This window comes from Panthera uncia, chromosome B4, assembly GCF_023721935.1.
Source record: "Panthera uncia isolate 11264 chromosome B4, Puncia_PCG_1.0, whole genome shotgun sequence".
Taxonomy (NCBI): domain Eukaryota; kingdom Metazoa; phylum Chordata; class Mammalia; order Carnivora; family Felidae; genus Panthera; species Panthera uncia.
The window spans coordinates 6,537,366-6,557,832 of NC_064809.1; the positions used below are offsets into that span (position 1 = coordinate 6,537,366).

The 20,467-nt window shown below is 49.3% G+C and overlaps 1 protein-coding gene across 3 annotated transcripts in view; it reads right to left on the bottom strand.

Annotated features, from left to right (window-relative positions):
- The window catches only part of SFMBT2 (Scm like with four mbt domains 2), a 227,747-nt gene that overhangs the window by 206,094 nt on the left and 1,186 nt on the right, over positions 1–20,467 (bottom strand). Inside the window, exon 1 of one of the 3 annotated variants that reach the window (XM_049626783.1) lies at positions 17,396–17,920. The exons of the other annotated variants lie outside the window; for them this stretch is intronic. The gene's annotated coding sequence lies outside the window, so the exon portion shown is untranslated. Of the gene's footprint in view, positions 1–17,395; positions 17,921–20,467 lie in introns of those variants that run through there. 3 annotated transcript variants of the gene reach the window in all.

Here is a 20,467-nt window from a genome sequence, read left to right on the forward strand (position 1 = left end):
CCGCCAACGATGACGTCAACAAGCAAGCATGGCCATCCCACCGGGTGTCCAACCGCCAACGATGATGTCAACAAGCAAGCGCGGCCATCCCACCACACGCCCAACTGCCAACGATGACGTCAACAAGCAAGCGCGGCCATCCCACCGGGTGCCCAACTGCCAACACACCCCCACTTCAAGAACACAAGCAGGGAGCCCACAGGGTTAAAACACACACCCGCTAGCAACGATGGAAGTTTGTGTGTGAGTTTACAGACCACCGGATCACCTACACAGGGACACAATGCCCACTGACTCCGGGGGCATCCAGACGGCACAAAGAGAGGGGCAGATGGGGCACACTCTGGAAAACACTGCCTCCCTCACAGCGGTCCACCGGAGTCCGTCAGGGGACCACCAAGAACTGGGAAGGCAGAAGGATGAGCCCCTGAAGGTATCGGGGGTGGGACACTCGGAGCAAACAGAGTACCACAAACCGCCCGCACAGAGCGCACCGCCATGGTAAGCTGGTAAGTGACAGGAAACCCCACGGATGCAGAGAAGCACAGGCGAGCAAGACGTGGGAGCCGGGATTACCGAGATGATGGTCAGGCAGGACCTGAGCAGGTGCTGCCTGAACAGACTCAGGGCCACACCCCAGCGAGAGGAGAAGGTTCTGCCTGAGCGAGGACCCGAACCCCTGCGCTCCACTCTGTGGTCAGGATTTCATTCCAGGGGGTGAAAAGATCAGATCTGTTCCAGGAAAGTCGCTCTGGCAGCTGGATGCCAGGCAGACGGACAGACAGGGACAGGACTGAAAAAAAAAAACAACGCGGGCGCAGGTCTGAACTAAGCAAGGGAGAAGAGAAGGAAGGAAGCTCAGGGTGTATCTGACAGATGCAGCCCAGGAAGCCCCAACATTAACAAAACACAATCTTGTCACAGCTGGAAGGCAGGTTCTTAGAAGAAATCACTTCATCTGCCACAGCCAGTCCTCCACAACTAATGGGACCTAGGCAGTGCCCGTGGAAATAAAAATTAGGGGGGAAAATACGCTGACTATGAGAATGACAGACCATTTCACAGAAATTTACTTCCAGTGGAGTCTGTCGGGGGAGCAAATCTTAGTGGTGACAGCTGGCCCAGAAGATCTGCCAAATGAAAACAGGATTGTGAAAAGCAAATCCTTTTCCTGACTACAACACCCGAACCCCCCCAAAAGGCTATTTTTAAAAGGAAGTGTATTTCATTCTGATCTTAAAATACATATAACTTCAAGACCAAAGGTAAAACTTTCTATTAATGAAAGAACTTTTTTTTTTTTTTAGACATGAAAAGAAGGCTGAGAAAACCGGGTTTTTAAAGGGTAACTTCCTGTTTTTATAATACACCTGTGATCCAGTGCAAAGCTATTAATCCTATCATAACTGGCTCTTCTTGTCTCTAAAGTTGTTGAACGACAGAATTATAGTAACGGGAGCATCTCACGAAAGTTGTCTTGGCTCAGTGATAAGAACAGTGAACTTGGAGAGGAATAAGGTCACTATCGAGCTGTGTGACCTAAGCAAATTACTTAACCTCTCTGTTCCTCAAACTTCTCATGAAGGCATAATTAGATTAAATCAATGGCCCTTTGAAACCTAAAGTTCTGGGGTGCCTGGGTGACTCCGTCGGTTAAGCATCCAACTCTGGATTATCAGCTCAGGTTGTGATCTCGTGGTTCATGAGATCGAGCCCCAAGTCGGGCTCTGTGCTGACAGAGTAGAGCCTGCTTGGGATTCTGTCTCCCCTCTCTCTGCCCCTCCCCTACACATGTGAGGATTTCATTCCAGGGAATTCACTCCTTCTCTCCCCAAAATTAATTAATTGAACTTCAAATCTAAAGTTCTATGAATCTATCAAGGCTTTTTATTTTAAGTGGTAATGGTTTATTTGCTGCATTCATATTACCCGTTTATCTGAAACAAATTTAATATAATCAGCATCCTCCCCCTGTAAATTCTTTTCTGCCTCCTCCAATCATTTGGAGAGTATTCAGAGAAGGTTAACTAATTTTAGCATAAGGCAAGCAAAGTCTTGTTAGGACGAAGATGGGCAGGGAAGGACACTCACTAGATACTATCCTAAAGCTAACCAGGAATTTATTAGGGGCTTTTACCTAATTTGAATTAGTTGCAGACACCAGCAAGATCCAATAGAATTTTCCATACCTTGCATGGTCCAACACAGTAACCACCAGCCACACGTGGATCTCAATTTTAATTTTAATTAATTTATAAGTCCTATTGGCTGTCGTCTTACAGAGTACAGCTAGCCCACAGCACAGACAGGCCAAAGTTGACTACATCTGAATTTGGAGCATGTCCTATATACCCATCAATTCTTGGCTGCCTTAAAAAAGTTTTTTGTTTTTGTTTTTTTTTTTAGTTTTATTTATTTTTAAGAGAGAGAGAAAGAGGGAGGGAGGGAATGCCAGCAGGGGAGGAGCAAAGAGAGAGGGAGACACAGAATCCAAAGCAGGTTCCAGGCTCCCAGCTGTCAGCACAGAGCCCGACACAGGGCTCGAACTCACGAGCTGCGAGATCATGACCTGAGCCGAAGTAGGATGGTCAACCGACTGAGCCACCCTGGCGCCCCTGTCTTAAAAACATTTTAATTTAACGCCAGCAAGCTAGTTAAAAGAGAACACAGGAATTTTAAAACCTAGGGAATTTCACAAAGAGACTTAACAGCTTCCCCATGAGCCTGCACAGATACTTTATAACAAACGCTGTGATGTAGCAGGTTTGTATAGAACATGCGGCATTTCTGTATCGATCTAATTTCAAAGAAGCAGCGATCTAATAAGCTTAGTTATGTACATCGCACTAAAATCACTTCCTGTTTTCTTTCATCTATACATTCAGGGAAATCATTCCAACTCAAAAAGGTGGTCAGACATAAAGTGTTTCTGGGAAGGGAAGAGGAAAAAAGTCCACAAAACTGGCTGTTAACACATGAGTCAAGTATCAATGGCTTATCTGATACTTATTAAAGGGGGAAAAGTTTGCTAAAGTTTTTTATGACTTCGTGGGGATTTAGCTCCATGCATTCTCCCGACCAGCCACTATCAAAAGGTCACCGAGGACTGTCAAATAAGACATCGATTTAAACGCACCGAATCCATCACTTCAAATAGAACTCAAGGGTAACATTATAAATATCACAAAGAAAGCCACCTGGATGAGTGGCAGATTTAAACCTTACTCTACAAAGACAGGTAACAAGCCTTTTTTACCCAGGCGACTACAAAACGTATTTATTTTGGCGAATGACACATCCCATTTGCCCTTTTCCAACAACGTTTACTTTTTCCTTCCCACAAATGGTACACGCACACTCTGCAGAAATCTAGGAAAATAAAATTATAAAGGAACAAATTAGAATCACTCGTAATTCTAACACCCAGGCACAACCATTTTTGCATGTATAGTATCCCCTCCTGACGGCTTCTCTGTGGCGTTTGAGTGCAGGCAGAATTTAGAAACTCACGTTTCGTTTACCATTCCGCAGAAAGCATATGTCCCCACGTCATTAAACTTCTTTGAAAACATGACTTGAAATGGTTGTACAGTCTTTACTGTAACAATCTATTTACCATTCCCCTCCTACTGACCGTTAAGCTGTTTTTTATTTTTCCCCATCATCAACGGCACTGTGCTAATCATCCTGGGCCCTAAACCCTACTGCGTCTCTGAGCCTTCCTTCGCACGGAATCCCAGAAGTTAGATCAGGGGCCAAACTCAAGAACACATCTAAGCCTCACGATCCACGCTGCTAAAACACCATCCAGCCTGCCAGGCCCCCTTCTTCGCTTACAGAGAGCCTCGCAGTGACGACAGAATGAATCGGAGATGGGGCGTCTGGCAGCCTCAGGAATTCAAGCGTGCGACTCTTGATCTTGGGTCGTGAGTTTGAGCCCCCTGTTGGGTACAGAGATTCCCAAAAAAATTAAATGAACTTTGAAAAAAAAATAATCACTTAAGAAACAAAACGGAATATATCTGAACGCAACCTCCTCTGGGTCCATCAGGGGTGTTTTCTTTCCCCTTTTTCAATGTGACATCAAACAACAGCATCATGCCATTGCAACATACGGTCCTCATGTGAAAACACTGTTCATATCCTTCCACATTTCAATTTTGATGGTATTTCATATAATTTTTAAAAATTGTTTTAATGTGTATTTATTTTTGAGAGAGAGAGAGAGAGAGAGAGAGAGAGAGAGCGTGAGCAGGGGAAGGACAGAGAGAGGGGGAGACACAGAATCGGAAGGAGGCTCCAGGCTCCCAGCTGTCAGCACAGAGCGCGACGTGGGGCTCGAACTCACGAGCCGTGAGATCATGACCTGAGCTGAAGTCGCACGCTCAACCGACTGAGCCACCCAGGCGCCCCTAGAGCACCCACTCTTGATCTCAGCGTCATGAGTTCAAGCCCCACACCGGACGTGGAGACTATTTAAGAAAAAAAGAAGAGGAAAAGGAAGAAGAAGAAGAGGAAATCGTCTTGCATTATAAGTAGTGTTCCTTAAAGAATTCCAGTTATCTCAATTTCATTTTACAAAGTCAAGCTTTGCTACACCCTCTGCCTAAGTCAGGCCAGGCTGTTCTCCATAAAAGTGTAGCAAGAGTGATGATTTTGTGAAGAACTCATCCCGTTGACTCTTCCTAGGGGAGCCATTCTCCTAACGGATCTATGTATCTGGACACACCTTTTTTCCCAGGTCTCTTTTCTCAAATAGCAAGAGCGGAATGGATCGTGCAAGCTCCAGGGACTCTTCCCATGGTGTCCCTCATTCCTAGCAATGCCCTTGTCCTTCAAATCCCTCGGGTGACCGCTTTGGTGTTCATCTCCGAGCCTCTGATAACACCTCGCTTATTAACGTCTCAGTTTCCGTCATTATCGGGTAAGGCGCTGGCACTCAGCCCGCTCTCCCTCCCTCCCGCCTGCCCTTCCCCTCCTGACAGGCGTGATTCAGAGCAGCAAGGCTCTAAGCAGATGCCCCAGCTGACCCCACAGCACCTTAGGATGCCTCCCCTTCTTCAGACAGCTCTGCCTCTGCTCTGCCCCGATCCAGACTAACTGCCTTCTCTGCCGGGCTGGCAGGTGCCATCCTGAGACCTGGCCTCTGTCTCTTTTGTAGCACATCCTGCCTTCTGGGCCCCACACCTTCCCCGTTATCGGTTTTCTCTCTTGGGGTGAGGCACGTTCACCACCACGTTCCTAGGAAAGGATTTAGGTGGGAAACATTGAGGTCTTGCGTGGTTGAAAATGTCCTTACCTACCCTCCCATTTTAACCAACAGCGTAGGCGGGTAAAAAAAAATCCCAAGCTGGAAAAGCATCCTCTCTCAGAGTTTCGAGGGCTTCCTTCCACATCCTGAAGCTTCCAGGGGAGAAGTCGGGCAGCAGCCCAGTTGCCAGGGCTTCTGAGGTTCTGAGATTTCACAGTGGCGTGTCTATGGCAATCCACTTGTGGTTTCGGGGCACACGGGCTTCTTTCGAGTTTGAAATTCATGTATTTCGGTGCTAGGAAATTTTCCTGAATTACTGCTAAGTGCTTCCTCTCTGTTTTCTGTTCTTTCGTTCAAAGTCATTCAAACGTCGGACCTCCTCGATCTCAATTTTCTCTTTTATGCTCTCTTTCCTTTTTTATTTTTAATATTTGTTTTAGAGAGAGAGAGAGAGAGAGAGAGAGACAGACTGCGAGCGGGGGAGGGGCAGAGAGAAAGGGAGACACAGAATCCAAAGCAGCTCCAGGCTCCGAGCTGTCAGCACAGAGCCTGACGCGGGGCTCGAACCCACAAACCGCGAGATCATGACCTGAGCCGAAGTCGGACGCTCAACCGACTGAGCCCCCCAGGCACCCCATCTTTTATGTTCTTCTAATGTACCACCCCAACTAGAATCTACCATCAGCTACTTCTTCCTGCTGTTCTGTGGAGCTTCACAGTTTAATTTCAGAATGGTCTTTTGAGGGCCGCCTGGGTGGCTCAGTCGGTTGAGATTCTGACTTCAGCTCGGGCCACAATCATACGGGCTCGTGAGTTCGAGCCCCACCTCGGGCTGTCTGCCGTCAGCACAGAGCCTGCTTCAGATCCCCTGTCCCCTGACCCACGCACCCTCGGTCTCCAATAAATAAACATGAAACACATAGATAAACAGACTCCTTTTAAATCCTCGTAATCCTCCCCATTCCCATCCTGTCCCGGTTCTGTTGCCTCTATTCCATCCCTGTGCTGATCAATGATCTTTCTTTAAAGACCTCTCTTCTCGCCTCCGTGAGAGAAGTTCTTTTTCTCTCCGTTGGTTCCTGGTCTCTGCACTTGCCTGTTAGGCGCCTTGCTCAGAAGGGACGTGACACTTCGGGGTTCCTCCCGTTCAAGAGGCAAACCGGAGGGGCTGGCTGGCGCCTCTGGGCGCAGGTGAGGGTGGGACCCGGGAACCCGTCTGGAGGCCTGCGGGGGTCGTTCCCGGAGGAAACCCCCGCGTCTCCGCTCACAGGTTGGCCGACACACTGGAACGAGTCTCCCGTATTCCGCTACGGCGGGGCTGGGCTCTCTGCCTGCTGTCGCTGCTGGGCAACAGAGCCTCCCACACCCGCTGTCTCCCTTCCCTGCGAGGAGGCAGGTGTGGGCTCCACGAAAGCTCAGCCTCCTAAATCCGAAGTCACAGAGGCGTCCGGCCCCAGCTTTAGATTTCCGCCGATGAGAGCCCGTCAATCCCTGTCCTCCCTTCCTCGCCCACGACTGACCCGTACAACAGTGGTTCGTCTTGATTTTGTTTTCTTAGACACGATCGGTGTCACACTCTCGCCGTGCCCCGATGGAAACCATAATTATCCAAACGCAGGTGAAAACATAAAGCTGTTCTCTGCCGTCACGGGGCTGCCTTAGCATCCGCCACCCTTCGCGTCTCCTTCGCCCACGGGCAGGGTCCAAAGGCTCGCTGCTCCCACGGGCTCGCTTTCGAGAACCGAGTCGTGTTAACAATAAAAGAAACGGTGCGTTTCTTTTCAACTTACCCGCTTATCCACAGACCTTTCGAACCGACCCGCCCTGGAGTAGAGTTCAAGAAACTCGCGGTGTCCCCAGCTGGCAGACTCAGAATGTCAAGCTTGCTACTCTGAAATGGGAAAAGGTTTGCTTGTTCTCGTCTCGTGACTCAGAAAAGAGAACCTCCGCCCGATAGGAAAGAACACGTGAAGGTCTAAACTCAAAGCCTACGAAATTCCAGACCCGCGCTAGCTGCCCATGCATATCTAGCACGGCGAAATCACAGCGGAAAACGGCCTCATTTCACACTCCGGGAATCTGCAGATGAGCTCAGGATAACTCACCTAAGCTTAAGATCTTTCCAAATATTTCCATAAGAAATTCCAGGGCTGACGGCAGCCAACGGTTCCCACAGTAACATCCCGTGTCTTCTAAGCCACGGTTGTGACCGTCACCTCTGAACCTCCCGATCCAACGGCACGCGTCACTCGAGGGCAGAAGAGCAAACGCAATCTGGGGTTACAAATGGGCTGGGGCAACGCAGAAACGCAGCAGCCTTCCGGGCTACCTGCTCAAGAGAGGAGGAAACCCAACGAAAGGGCACACGAGCCGTGCACCATCTCAGGGGTTCACTTACTGACTGTTTACCTACAAATTATTTCAGTAGCGTTAGCCACTAGTTTACCATAAAGAAGGACGAGGCCTCGAAATACGCAACAGAATCCACGATGCAACAACACGTCTTTGCATCAAGGTAGCGACGAAGGGTTTTGTGCACCACAAATCTGCCTCCACGCCACGAAGGTGCAACACCGTCCTGGGGTTGGCATACGACTGACACCAAATACTTCACACAGAGGAGCCTGGTAGAGGCCTTCCTGAAAAAGCAGGCGTCTTAGAAGGAGCACAGACATCATCCCACTCAGCCCCGACCTCTTCAACAAACCCTGGGATTTCCCTGTCACCTGCGAAGACTGGAACGAATGAGAGCATCAACCCGAGTTTCTAACAAAGCCGAGCAGCCTCCTACTTTACAGGAGATTTGTATCTCACGGCATACATCCACGCGTAGAAGGCATTTTCGGTAAATTAGCCCATGCGTTGTATGCATGATCCTTAAGAACTCAAAAAGTAAAGAACTCTGACAAGGGATCCTTGTGTCGGCTAGACATGCATAGATAATGTCTAATAATCAGTGCTTAATCTTCTGAGGGGGTTTTATGTATTCATTACTCCAAGCCGCACAGATGTATGGCAACGATGCTTGAGAGATACCACACACTTGTAAGCGTGTAGAGAAGCACCTCCTGGAAGGCAGCCTGGAGAGCTGTGCAAGCTCCCTGGGGATACACAAAGCAACTAAAGAGCATTTCAGGTGTTTACTTGAAGCCATGGATATAACCATAAAATTGGGCATAAATCAAATTTTATAAATCACATCATCTAAATGCATGAAGGAGGTTTCCTCCAGTGGAGGAATATCATTATGCAAAGCCAGTAAAAACACCCTAATTTACCTTGATTAGGACACAACATGGGAAATGTAACGAACCCTGCAGGGATCGCAGGAGACCTGGGCTTTACACCGTGATGCACCCGAGTGTATGCCTGGCCTTCAAAACACAGCCAGCAACCCTGTCCTCATCTGCAAAACGCAGGGACAATTCCAAAAAGTGTCCTCTCCCAGGCGAACGTTTCAGGCAATCTGGGCCTTCACCCACCTTCCCTATTAAAACTAAGAGTACATGGGGGGAGAAAATAATACAGCATCCCCTTCAAGGGAACAGAGACTCCAAAAAGGAAACACTACACCCATGGTCTGAGCTGGATCCCAAAAGCTTTCATGAAAAGAGAGGAGTCAGGACCTAAATGCCCAACTGGCTACTCAGAGACTTAACCTGATAAACTGCCAAGAAGCACTGAAGTTCTTTTTGCACTGAAGGGATGAACGGGAAAGGTGTCCTGTGTTCTGCAGCTAGCCGGGAAGAGAAAAGCATACTTAGTTCAAGGGGTTTTTTTTAATGTTTGTTTATTTTTGAGAGAGACAGAGACAGCATGAGATGGGGAGGGGCAGAGAGACAGAGAGGGAGACAGAGAATCCGAAGCAGGCTCCCGGCTCCGAGCCGTCAGCACAGAGCCTGACGCGGGGCTCGAACTCACGAGCCGTGAGATCATGACCTGAGCCGAAGTCGGACGCTTCGCCGACTGAGCCCCCCCGGCGCCCCGGACTTTCAAAGCCCCTTCTTAACTAGACCACATGGCAAATGAAGGCTGACAAGTACAAGTGACAGGAATAAAGACAAACGTGTGGGATGACAGTGCAGCGCTGAGTGACCACGGGTCGACACGTCCGTGCCAATCGTGGCAAATCGGGGTGAGCAAAACAGGATCCACCTCCAGCGATCAACACGCAGCCAGAGGCTAGAGTGGCGATTTCACATCTGGTGTTCGTCTGTGTGCAAATAAAAGAGTAAGTGTGATGAAAGCAGAGGAAGTCTAACTTCGTGAGTTGGGATCAAGAAGGATATTAATGCATAAACAAGCGGGCTGCCTGGAAAAGCACATGCTTGCACTCAGGGCCTCCTGTCACGCTGATGACGTCTGTCCTCCCGTTCAGACTGTACGGGATACCTACCTCCAAACCCTCATCCTCCTCCCCAGGGGCCTCCATCCTCAGGCTCCTCCTTCCCTCTTTCCCACTTCTCCACCCTTCGAAAGGCAAATCCGGTCTCCCCTCGGCAGGAGTGAGGGCAAACCCCACACTGATCCAAGGGAAATGTTGGCCGCGTGCTTGGTCCTCCAACCCCCTTGACTTTTTCTGTCTTTTATCCCCACTCGTCTTATGCAGCGTTTCTACAAGGTCTCCACAGGGCCAGAGAGCGGCGTATCTCCTTCAGAAAGAGCCCCCACGGAAGCCTGTTTGGAACAGTCTCTTAGGGAATCTCTAACCTACGTCCTGCACCACTGGCCACTTATCAAATGCTAGATCCCCTCTTCTCCTGCTGCCCAGGGAGCGTCTGTGCTTAGCACACACCCAAGACGATTATGACTGGATACTCAAGATGACCTCTACTGAATAGTGTTTGTTTTTTTCTAACCCACCCAAAGGGAAGCATCCTTTCCAACGTGGAGGTGAGAACAGAACGATGGCTACAAGGGCCAACCCGTCCTTTGCAAGGGTGAGCTATGCGTATGCACCTTAGGAAAGAGTCAGAGACGTGTTGTCTTCTCTAACAAAAAGATAGGGCATTTGTCACAAAACCGTAAAAGTAAACGTGGCTTTTACTTGTTTTTTTAAGTTTTGCTTATTTAAGTAATCTCTACACCCTACACGGGGCTTGAACTCACAGCCCCGGAATCAGGAGTCGCATGCTCTTCGGATTCTCTGTCTCCCTCTCTCTCTGCCCCACCCCAGTTGCGCTCTGTCTCTCTCTCTCTCTCTCTCTCTCTCTCTCTTTCTCTCTCAAAAATAAATAGACATTAAAAAAATAATAAAAAATAAAAGAGTTGCATTCTCTTCTGACTGAGCCAGCCAGGCGCCCCACATGGCCTTTACCTTTTTTTTTTTTAAGTTTATTTTATTTTTGAGAGACAGAGAGAGAGAGAGCACGAGCAGGGGAGGGGCAGAGAGAGAGGGAGACACAGAACCTGAGGCAGGCTCCAGGCTCTGAGCTGTTGGGACAGAGCTTGACGCGGGGTGAGAACCCACGAACTGTGAGATCATGACCTGAGCCGAAGTTGGATGCTCAACCCACTGAGCCGCCCAGGTGCCCCCAGTACTTAAATATTTAAAAGTGTAACAGAACCATAAACATTTTCGTAATTAACTCCTAAATTAAAAAAAATTTTTTTTAATGTTTACTTATTTCTGAGAGAGACAGAGACAGAGGGAGCGGGGGAAGGGCAGAGAAAGAGGGAGACACAGAATCGGAAGCAGGCTCCAGGCTCCGAGCTGTCAGCACAGAGCCCGACGCAGGGCTCGAACCCACAGACCGCAAGATCATGACCTGAGCCGAAGTTGGACGTTTAACCGACTGAGCCACCCAGGAGCCCCGGCCTTTACCTTTTAAAGCCGGTTGTACCTAGCAAGAAAATTCTATCTGCCATCCACTACAGGAAAAAAAATCAAAAATCCAAAATGGAGGATTAAAGGAAAGTGACTTAGCCAAGGTCACACACAAAAAACTCTGAGCCAGATCAAGGGTTCTGAATTCCCTAGACTGGTTCACTGTACCCATCAGACTGTAGGCTATCTACATTTAGTGCACTTCCTAAAAACTATATATACATATACATACATGCCAAGAGCCAATTTCCATTAAAATCCTGCTACTTTGATTTGGTGCAAAACTTGACTTTTTCTCCTGAGCTTTTAGAGGAAGCGAAATTAGTTTCTACTGGTAAACAGTAAAGAAGCTTTGATGGCCAGCTTCAAGCCTGAGGTCAAGCTCACCGCGTGACGTGCACATCAGCCGACCTGGCCAGAGTGAGCACAGTGCTTCCCAGGCCTCACACAAAGAGCCGCTCTGAATTCAACGTTCTGTGGCAGAAAACAGGAACGTCCTAAAAGACCAAAATGCTAAGGTGCATGCAGAAGACGATGCTCATTGGTGGCCAGCACTACTTAGAAAGGAAAATTCTAGCTCTCTTCCCCGGCTTCCAATTCATTCTCGCTTACGTTAGAGCGGGAAGGTCTTTCAGAAAGGAGAGAGAAAAAGCAAACCGGGGGATATGAAAGCCAATTATTTTTTGAATTAAGCCGAAATTTCGGAAGTGCAGCACCTTCCCAAACTTTTAGTGGCTGATTGACATGTCAGGGAGCCGCACGCTATCCCAACCCAGAAACACTGAGTAGTTTCACTTCTCCTTTTTAAAGACGGGGATTCAGCTTCGTTTAAAGGCTTTCCTCTTTCGCGAGGATCCAAAATAAATGCAAACAGAAATGCTCTAGTCTTCACTGCATTTCAAATCAAGCACATTAAAAAAAAAAACAAAAACCTATTTATAGGATCCTGTATAACCTTTCCAAAGACTCGATCTCCGTATCAGTAAAATAAAGATAAGAGCACTCCCCTATAAAGATTAAGGAGGCTAAAGCATTTAAAGTGCTAGGCACAGCGTGTCACATACAGTAATTTCAGTTTCAAGACAATGTAATACCAGGATTCAGTTCCTCAGTCTCTCTCACTCCACCTTGCTAGCAAGTTACTCAAGCTCCCTAAAGCCTCAGTCTCATCTGTAAAGTGGGGTGATATTTCCATAACCTAGATGAAATAGAAACACAAACTGAGAAGCACAGTGGCCGGAAAACAGTTCAGGCTTACCCAAGTACTTTTAATTTTCAACATTATCTGGAATTCCAAATCTTATTAATTCCTCCATCCTTCCGTCATTAGTCCCTGGACCTACAGATCCACATGTCCGGTTTTTAAACGAGCACCTACTGAAATTATACTTAAAATGACACTTTGTGAGAACTTGCACTCGGCATTTCAGACTCTTGTATTATACCTTACAGTGATGCGGGATTCATACTTCACTTTTAACTGAAATGGAATGGAAAAAAAAAAAAAACTTGCCGAATTTAGGAGAAAGTAGACAAGGTACACCTTAATAATTTTTTTTAAGATCATTTTTTTCAGGGGCGCCTGGGTGGCTCAGTCGGTTGGGCGTCCGACTTCGGCTCAGGTCATGATCTCTCGGTTCGTGAGTTCGAGCCCCGCGTCAGGCTCTGTGCAATCTGAAGCTTGCTTCGGACTCTGTGTCTCATTTTCTCTCTGCCCGTCCCCCACTTGTGCTCCGTCTCTGTCTCTCAAAAAAAAAAAAATGTAAAAAAAAAAATAAAAAAAAAAAAAAAAAAGATTATTTTTTTCAGGGCACCTGGCTGACTCAGGTGGTGGAGAACATGTGACCCTTGATGTCAGTCAGGGTCATGAGTATGAGTCCCCGGCCGGATGCAGAGATTACTTTAAACACAAATTTTTTTTTACTAATAAGAAAAAAGATGATTTTTTTTTTTCTCAGCCAATAAAACTTCAGGGGGAAAAAACAAAAATCCCAGGATAAAAATCTCTTCCACCTCTCCCAGTCCCACCAGCTCCAAACGGGTCTTGTCCAGTCACAGCTGCTAACATTATTTGCCCTACAGAATTCACCCTATGCTTTAACAAGTGCCGTATCTACCGAAATGTGTCATTTTTGTTTTTAAGAAAATCAAAAAGAATGAAACAGAAAAGCACAATGGATTCTTCGCTTGTTCAGTGTCAAAGACATCTATCTTATCACAAGAATGGAAACCTACGTGACAGAAAGTAAAACTTTTTGATTAGTGAATGTCATCTTGTCAAAACACAAGGGGCCCTAACTATTAGTACATGGTGAAATATAATCACGTTCTGAAATTCACTAGGGGCGCCTGGGTGGCTCAGTGTGTTAAGCATCTGACTTTGGCCCAGGTCACGATCTCAACGCTTGAGTTCAAGCCCCGAGTCAGGCTCTGTGCTGACGGCTCAGAGCCTCGAGCCTGTTTCGGATTCTGTGTCTCCCTCTCTCTGCCCCTCCCCCCACCTCAAAAATAAACAGTAAAAAATAAAATAAAATAGATAAAATTCACTAGGGTGCTAACCAGATGGGGAGTGTGATGCTAGCATCTTTTAATCAGAATACCACTGAAATGATCATGCAAAACCGATCCTTAAGAATTTTATTTGAGGGCCACTTGGGTGGCTCAATGGGTTGTGTCCAACTCTTGATTTTGTCTCATGTCATGATCCCAGGGTCATGGGATCGAGCCACATGTCAGGCTCTGCAATGACGGCTCGGAGTCTGCTTGGGATTCTCCCTCTTTCTCCCTCTCTCTCTCTGTCCCTCTTCCCCTCTCCCCCAAACTCTAAAATTAAAAAAAAAAAAAAAAAAATTATTTTAAAGAATTTCATTTGGGGGCACCTGGGTGGCTCAGTAGGTTAAGCTTCCAACTTTGGCTCAGGTCATGATCTCACGGTTCATGGGTTCGAGCCCCTCATCAGGCTCTGTGCTGACAGCTCAGAGCCTGGAGCCTGCTTTGAATTCTGTGTCTCCCTCTCTCTCTCTGCCCCTCTTCTACTCGTTCTCTCTCTCTCTCTCTCTCCCTCCCTCCCTCCCTCTCAAAAATAAAACAAAACATTAAAAAAAAGAATTTTATTTGGTAACTTTATATCCTTGTTATGCAAGTTCTAAATTGAATACCTTCCCTTATTTATAATATACAGTCCTGTCTTGTTTACACTAACTTCAGCCAATGTTTGCTTTAGCCAATAAGATCATTCGTCTTCTGAGTTGTCCATGACACTTCTGGTTTTACAAAGAGAGGAAATACAGTTGACTCTTAAATACTGTAGCTAAGACCAGAGTTTTCATTTCTTTTTTTGTACGTGTGTTTATTTATCTTTGAAAGAAAGGGAGAGAGCCTAAGCAGAGGAGGGCCAAAGAGAAAGGGAGACAGACAATCTAAAGTAGGCTCCGAGCTGTGAGCGCAAAGCCCGACGTGAGGCTTGAACCCGCGAACCTTGGGCTCATAACCGGGGGCCAAAGTCAGAGGCTCAAGCGACTGAGCCACTCAGGCGCCCAGAGAGGAAGTACAGTTGACTCTTGAACAGCACAGGTTTGAGCTGTAGGTCCACTGACACGCAGATTATTTTTTTTTTTATAAGACATACCACTCTAAATGTATTTTCTCTGGGGCACCTGGGTGGCTGAGTCGGTTAAGCCTCCCACTTCGGCTCACGTCATGATCCCGTGGTTTACGGGTTTGAGCCCCGCATTGGAGTCTGTGCTGACAACTCAGAGCCTGGAGCTTGCTTTGTATTCTTTGTCTCACTCTCTCTCTGCTCCCCTCCCACGCTCACGCTCTGTCTCTCTCTCCTTCAAAAGTAAATAAGCATCAAAAAAAATTTTTAATGTATCTTCTCTGCCTTATGATTTTCTTAATAACTATTTTCTTTTAATACAGTGTGTAACACAGAAAATACATATTCATCAACCGTTCATGTTACTGGTAAGGCTTCTAGTCAACAGCAGGCTTTTAGAACTTAAGTTTTTGAGGCGTCCAGTTACCCAAGGCTTTTCAACTGGGACTGGGGGGAGTCGTTGCTCCTAACCCCCACGTTGTTCAGGGCTAATCGTACTGCCTAGTGGCCCAACGTAAAGAGCAGGGATGGAAAACGCAGCATCGGATTGGGTTCCTCCACTCACTAGGCTACCAGCAGGCTGCTGTCACCCACCCACGCTATAAAGACTACTGGATGAGGTCCCTGTACTCACCCTGTCTGCAATGGCGGGGTACAGAGGGCTATCTGAGACGGCCCCTCATAGTCCGAGGAATTACTGAAACATACTCGAACCAGGTACTTCTTTGTGACTTCTATTCAAAACCACAATGACCCAGCCCAGCCCATGCTATCATAGGGATTATATGCAAAGGCCACACTGGCGTGCTCCTCGATCTCTACACCACACCTTTTCCAGGGCATGAATGAGACGTGCCCCCACGTGGAGCCTGTGTCACTCAACAGTGACAGCACTTTAACCCTGAATAGTGAACTACAACCCAACTACCTCCGCAGACCTCTTCTGAAGCCACCGTCACCAAGGCCAGGGTAACGTTTTCACCATACTTCGCGGACATGGGTCTGAAAGATGAATCACTTGGGCATGCCTACAGAGATGTGCTGAATCACCAATTTCCCCCCAAACAGAAGCATGGAGATCTCTGAGTGAAACGCATGTCCAAAGCACTTATTTCATCAACAAGGAAGATGAGGCTCAGAAAAATACAGTAAGTGGTCCAAGGTCACACAGCTAGGCAGAAACATCTCTGAAATAGATCCCGGCCTCCTGGTTCTGTGTTCTCCTCAACGCAATCAGGCGGTTAGATCCTGGGTCACCAATGAATGCACAGCTTGGTTTGTTATGACAAGTATAACTTCCCTAATTTTTTTTCCTAATTGTAGAATGGGGACAACAAGTTGTTATTGGGGCAATATAGACAAGAACGGCTAAAACAAAACAAATAAACACAAAATGAGTCTTGAATTACACATGTTAATTTCGTTTGGAAACAAGGACCTTTCACAAGTTCTTATGACCACTCTACTGTTAAGTGAACTCCAAAAGTTCCAAATAGTGACATTCTAACAGAGAAATGTCCGAACCTAGAATAATAGAACTGGAAGTAATTCAAATCCCAAAGTAGACCATTTTTGTTCAAATCACTAATAAGAAGAAAGAGGAGGAGGGGACCTTTTACTTCCATATCCCGACAAAAACTTTTAGGCAGAAGTACAGACCCGGGAGAGCCCCGCGCTTCCCCTGCACGGGCTTCTTAAACTCCAAAAGCAGCCCGTACCAATGAAGGGGAACCCTCATTCACTTACTGTTCAGAGCAATGTTTCCATCACTCAGCACTTCTCAGATTTGGCAAGCCCTTTGTGGGCACTGGCTGTAAAGGAAGGTGAAAAATGCCACCTCAGCTAGAACAGGCAGAAATGGGATTTGATAAACATTCAACACTCCCAGGACAGCAAAGGAAGGTCTTAGGATAAAAAGGGACTAGAAAGGCCAATCTTCTCCCAAGCCTCTCACCAAGGCTCTCCCCTTTCTTCAAGAAACTATTCTGGTGGGTTGGATTTTTTTTTTTTTTTTTGCTTTTATTAAAGCAAGAATCATGAATCAAGGCATTTATACCTAGCTAGAGCAGGATTTAAAAAAAAAAAAGTCCATGATTTTTGCCAAAAAAAAACAAAAAAAACAAAAATATGAGTTGAAAAGCTCTCACACATCAATTACTCCCATCATTAGTGAAATTCAGGTCCCAGCGGGATGGCCTGTTTGAGACTCAAGTGCCCTTACCCAAATGGGAAACAGTCAGTTCTCACCCCTGAAGGTCTAGGCTGGCACTTCTAGAAGACAGCACATCAGAACAGCAGGGGGTGGGGGGCACTCTTCTCCAGGGGAGGGGCTGCTGAACCACCCAGCCACCGGGCAGTGGTTTACACGGCCAGGGGAATGGGTCCTTGGCACAGTAAGAACTTTGATAGGGGAGTGGAGGGTTTCTGGGGTACATGGGTGTACCCTCTCAGGCAGGCTTGATCCCAGCGCAGAGCGAAGATAAGGACTGGAGACAACATTTATTTATGGAAGGGAGGAAGCACGGGGTGTGCCAGTTTAAGGCGTGCTAGGGAGAAAGTAGCAGATCTCCTACCTCAAAGGAGAGCCTGGCAACAATTCCTCTGGCCACCAAGGCCTCTCCCCTCCCCCCTCCGTACCCGCTCAATCGCCCTCCCCACCCCCACTTGCCTCCCCAGCATCTGGGGCCGAATTTAAGCCTGTTTTTGCGTTTTCTCCGACCTGGTGAAACCTGGATCCACTTGCTCGGTGCAGACACGCCAATCGGCCCCCCGGGCCCCCTGGCCTCGGTGGGAGGGTGGCGGGGCGACGGAAAGCGGAGGGCAGCGGCGATGGATCCCGATTCAGGCAGGGTCTGCCCTGGTCGAAAGCGGTTTCCCACCGGTGGGCTCGGAGCCGCCGCGGCCGCGCCGCTGGAGCCGACCGAACGCCGGGCCGGGCGGAAGCTCTCCGGAGCGGGGGCTGCGCGCGGCGTGGGAGCCCTGGCCCCTCGAGCGCGCCCGCGGGGTCCGGGGGCGCGAAGGACGGGACGCCGGGGTGGTGAGAAGTCGGACTACTGCGCCGAAAGGGGCGCGAGCATCCGCACGACCAGCCCGCGGCGCCGGGCTCTTCCCGGAATCCCACCCCACTCTGCAAACCCAAAGATCCCGAAAATTCCGAAAGCGAAACTGCAAGCGGGTCTCCAGAAGTTTGGGAACGGTCTCGCAGGCTTGCCGGCGTCGTCTCCGCACTCGGACACCAGAGTTGCCGTCAAGGCCGAGCGCCCCAGGCGGTGGCGATCGCTCCGCACGGCCACCAGCCGCGTCCCCGGGCCACCTCCCTCGGTTTTTTACGCGGAAAGGGCCCCAGCCCGGAGCCGCAGCCCTGGCCCCGGTTCCGGGGCGGTGGTCGGCCGGGCTCTCGCCGCGCGACGCGGTTCCTCCCTCCTCCCGCTGCTTCCCCCAAGAAAGGGAAACTTGGGCCCTGCGAGAATCCTGAGGAATGTTCTTTGTAATCGGTTGTGTATTGGCGTCCACGGCACAGCTCGGTGCAAAATCGCGGGTTTCGGGGCGTTAGAGTGAATTGTGCGCTTGTCAGCGGCGACGTCAGGAGGACGAGGGGAGGGGTTCCCGGCTGAAACTGCAGTTTACAAGCACAGAGCCATTTTAGGCTGGCTTCCACCCCAGCGAAGCCCACGGGAGAGCTGTCCCCGGAGGACGCGCTGCCAGCGCACGCTGGAAGGGCCGGGGACGCGCCGCGCTCTCAGCCCCGGGGGGCCGAACGAGTCTCCGCCCGAGTGTCGCCGATCTCTCAGCCCCGCCGACCAGGTGGGAGGGAATATCTGCCGCGGGGTCCCCACCCACGGGGCACTGCGAGGGACGGGCCTCTCCGACAGCGCGGCGTCCGTCTAAGTGGGGAGCACGAGCTGACCCTATGGATCCCCCCTCTAGGCCCCTGCAAATGCCCAGAAACCGCGGTACTGCGCTAACTGCAGACCTAGCCACCACTATCTTTTTAACCCCAAGATTTAAACACGTCTCGGCACACGTGGCCAATGCACCATCAGGTCCGCTGGCCTAGATAAGGTCCCCAGGACCTGCCCTCGCCAGGCCCCGGGGACGCGCACAGCCGCCTCACAGCCCCCCACCCCCCGGGTCCCTCGCGCGCGACCTCCGCTCGGCAGCCGCGTCCTGGCCACTGGCGACCCCTGTTGGAGATCTGGTCCCTAGCTTAGCGAGCTCCGGTTTGCTTGCTTCCCCCTCGGACTCCCCTTACAGCCTCCGACTTTGCCCCCAAACTCCAGTCTCAGACCCTCCCGGCCCCAGAAGCCGGCCTTTCCAGGGCGCCGCTCAAACCCCAAAGCGACAGCGCCGCCCGCTGGCCTGCCACGGCCCAGGACGCCCCTCTCAGATCCAGCCTTCTCGCGCAGGACCTGAGCAAGGGACACTTTCATCCGAGAACACTGCTCCCATCCCCCACCTTCCCTAGAGCTCAACTCCAAAAGCAACTCCTCGCTTCGACCCTACACACTTTTCCGCCGAGATCCGCGCGCGGACACCTCTCTGAGCCACCATTTCCATCCTCCCCGCGCCTCGGTCGTGGGGCCCCCCGCCGCCAAGTGCGGCGTGCCCCCAGCACACACAAAACCCCACAGGCGTCTGCAGCCAGACTGCACCCAATACCCTGGACAGTTAGTCCTTTGAATGAGCACCTCCTCACTCCGCCTACCCCCGTAGGGCTTCACAAGCGCAGAATCCAGCAACAGGGAGAGCTCGTCTCGAAGAAAGCCGAAATAAATCATTGCCTCAGCCCTCATGTATTTTGCACCACGTGTCAGCAGTTTGTCACGTCAAATCATGGCAGGGTCTGGCTCCAAGACGCACACACACATTGGGGGCGTATGTCTTTGACAACCCCCCCCCCAACTGCACACACCGGTATGCCCACTGATCCAAAGGCACACACTGCAGTCGTGCTTGGATACCCTGGTCTGGACCAGCGGCACCCATCCCCCCACCCCCCCAACAGCAATGGACTGGACACGCACACTCTTAACACGGAAAAAACTAGGGCAGCTCATTCTGGCTCTTTTTTCCCACTTAATTCGCTAAAACAGCTCCCGGAGTAGCCAAAGAGAGTCGAAACTAAGGGATGGCAACTCCGGTTGGGTTTTTTCCCACCTCAAAACCTTTATTTTCAGTTTTTAAAAGCCACCTTAGCCCGCCATATTGAAACTGGCACGGTTTCTAAATACTCCTTCTCCGCAGTCGCTGCGCTTTTGCAAGAAAACACAAGTACAAATCCGGCTCTGGACGTGCGTCCGGCCGCCGCGAACCGACCACTTCCCACCCCCACGGTTCCCCCGTCCCCGGTGCACCCTCTCCCGCCGCCCCGGCTCAAAATCAATAAATACATCTAGCAGTTCCTACAGTTGTTTCTTTTCTTTCTTTCTCTTTCTTTCTTTCTTTTTTTGGCGGATTTTTACCAACACACACATTTTAAAAATACACTTCAAAGCCAGATCAGATTAGCAATTTTGAAAGGAGGTCATATGAGAGTAGACAACAGGAAAGCCCCAAGTGACAGGATATTACTTTAAAGCAAAAAAAAAAAAAAAAAAAAAAAGAGCATCCATGCCGGAGCACGCTCCGAAAACTACTACTACTGACAATCTCATTTCAAGCTACACAGACAAATGTTTCCAAGAGGGCGACTCCGAATGTGTAAACGATTTTTAACACCCTTGACGGCTGGTCTCCAGTCCTCACCCTACGGTTTTCCCCCTCCCCGCCCCCAACACACACACACCAAAAA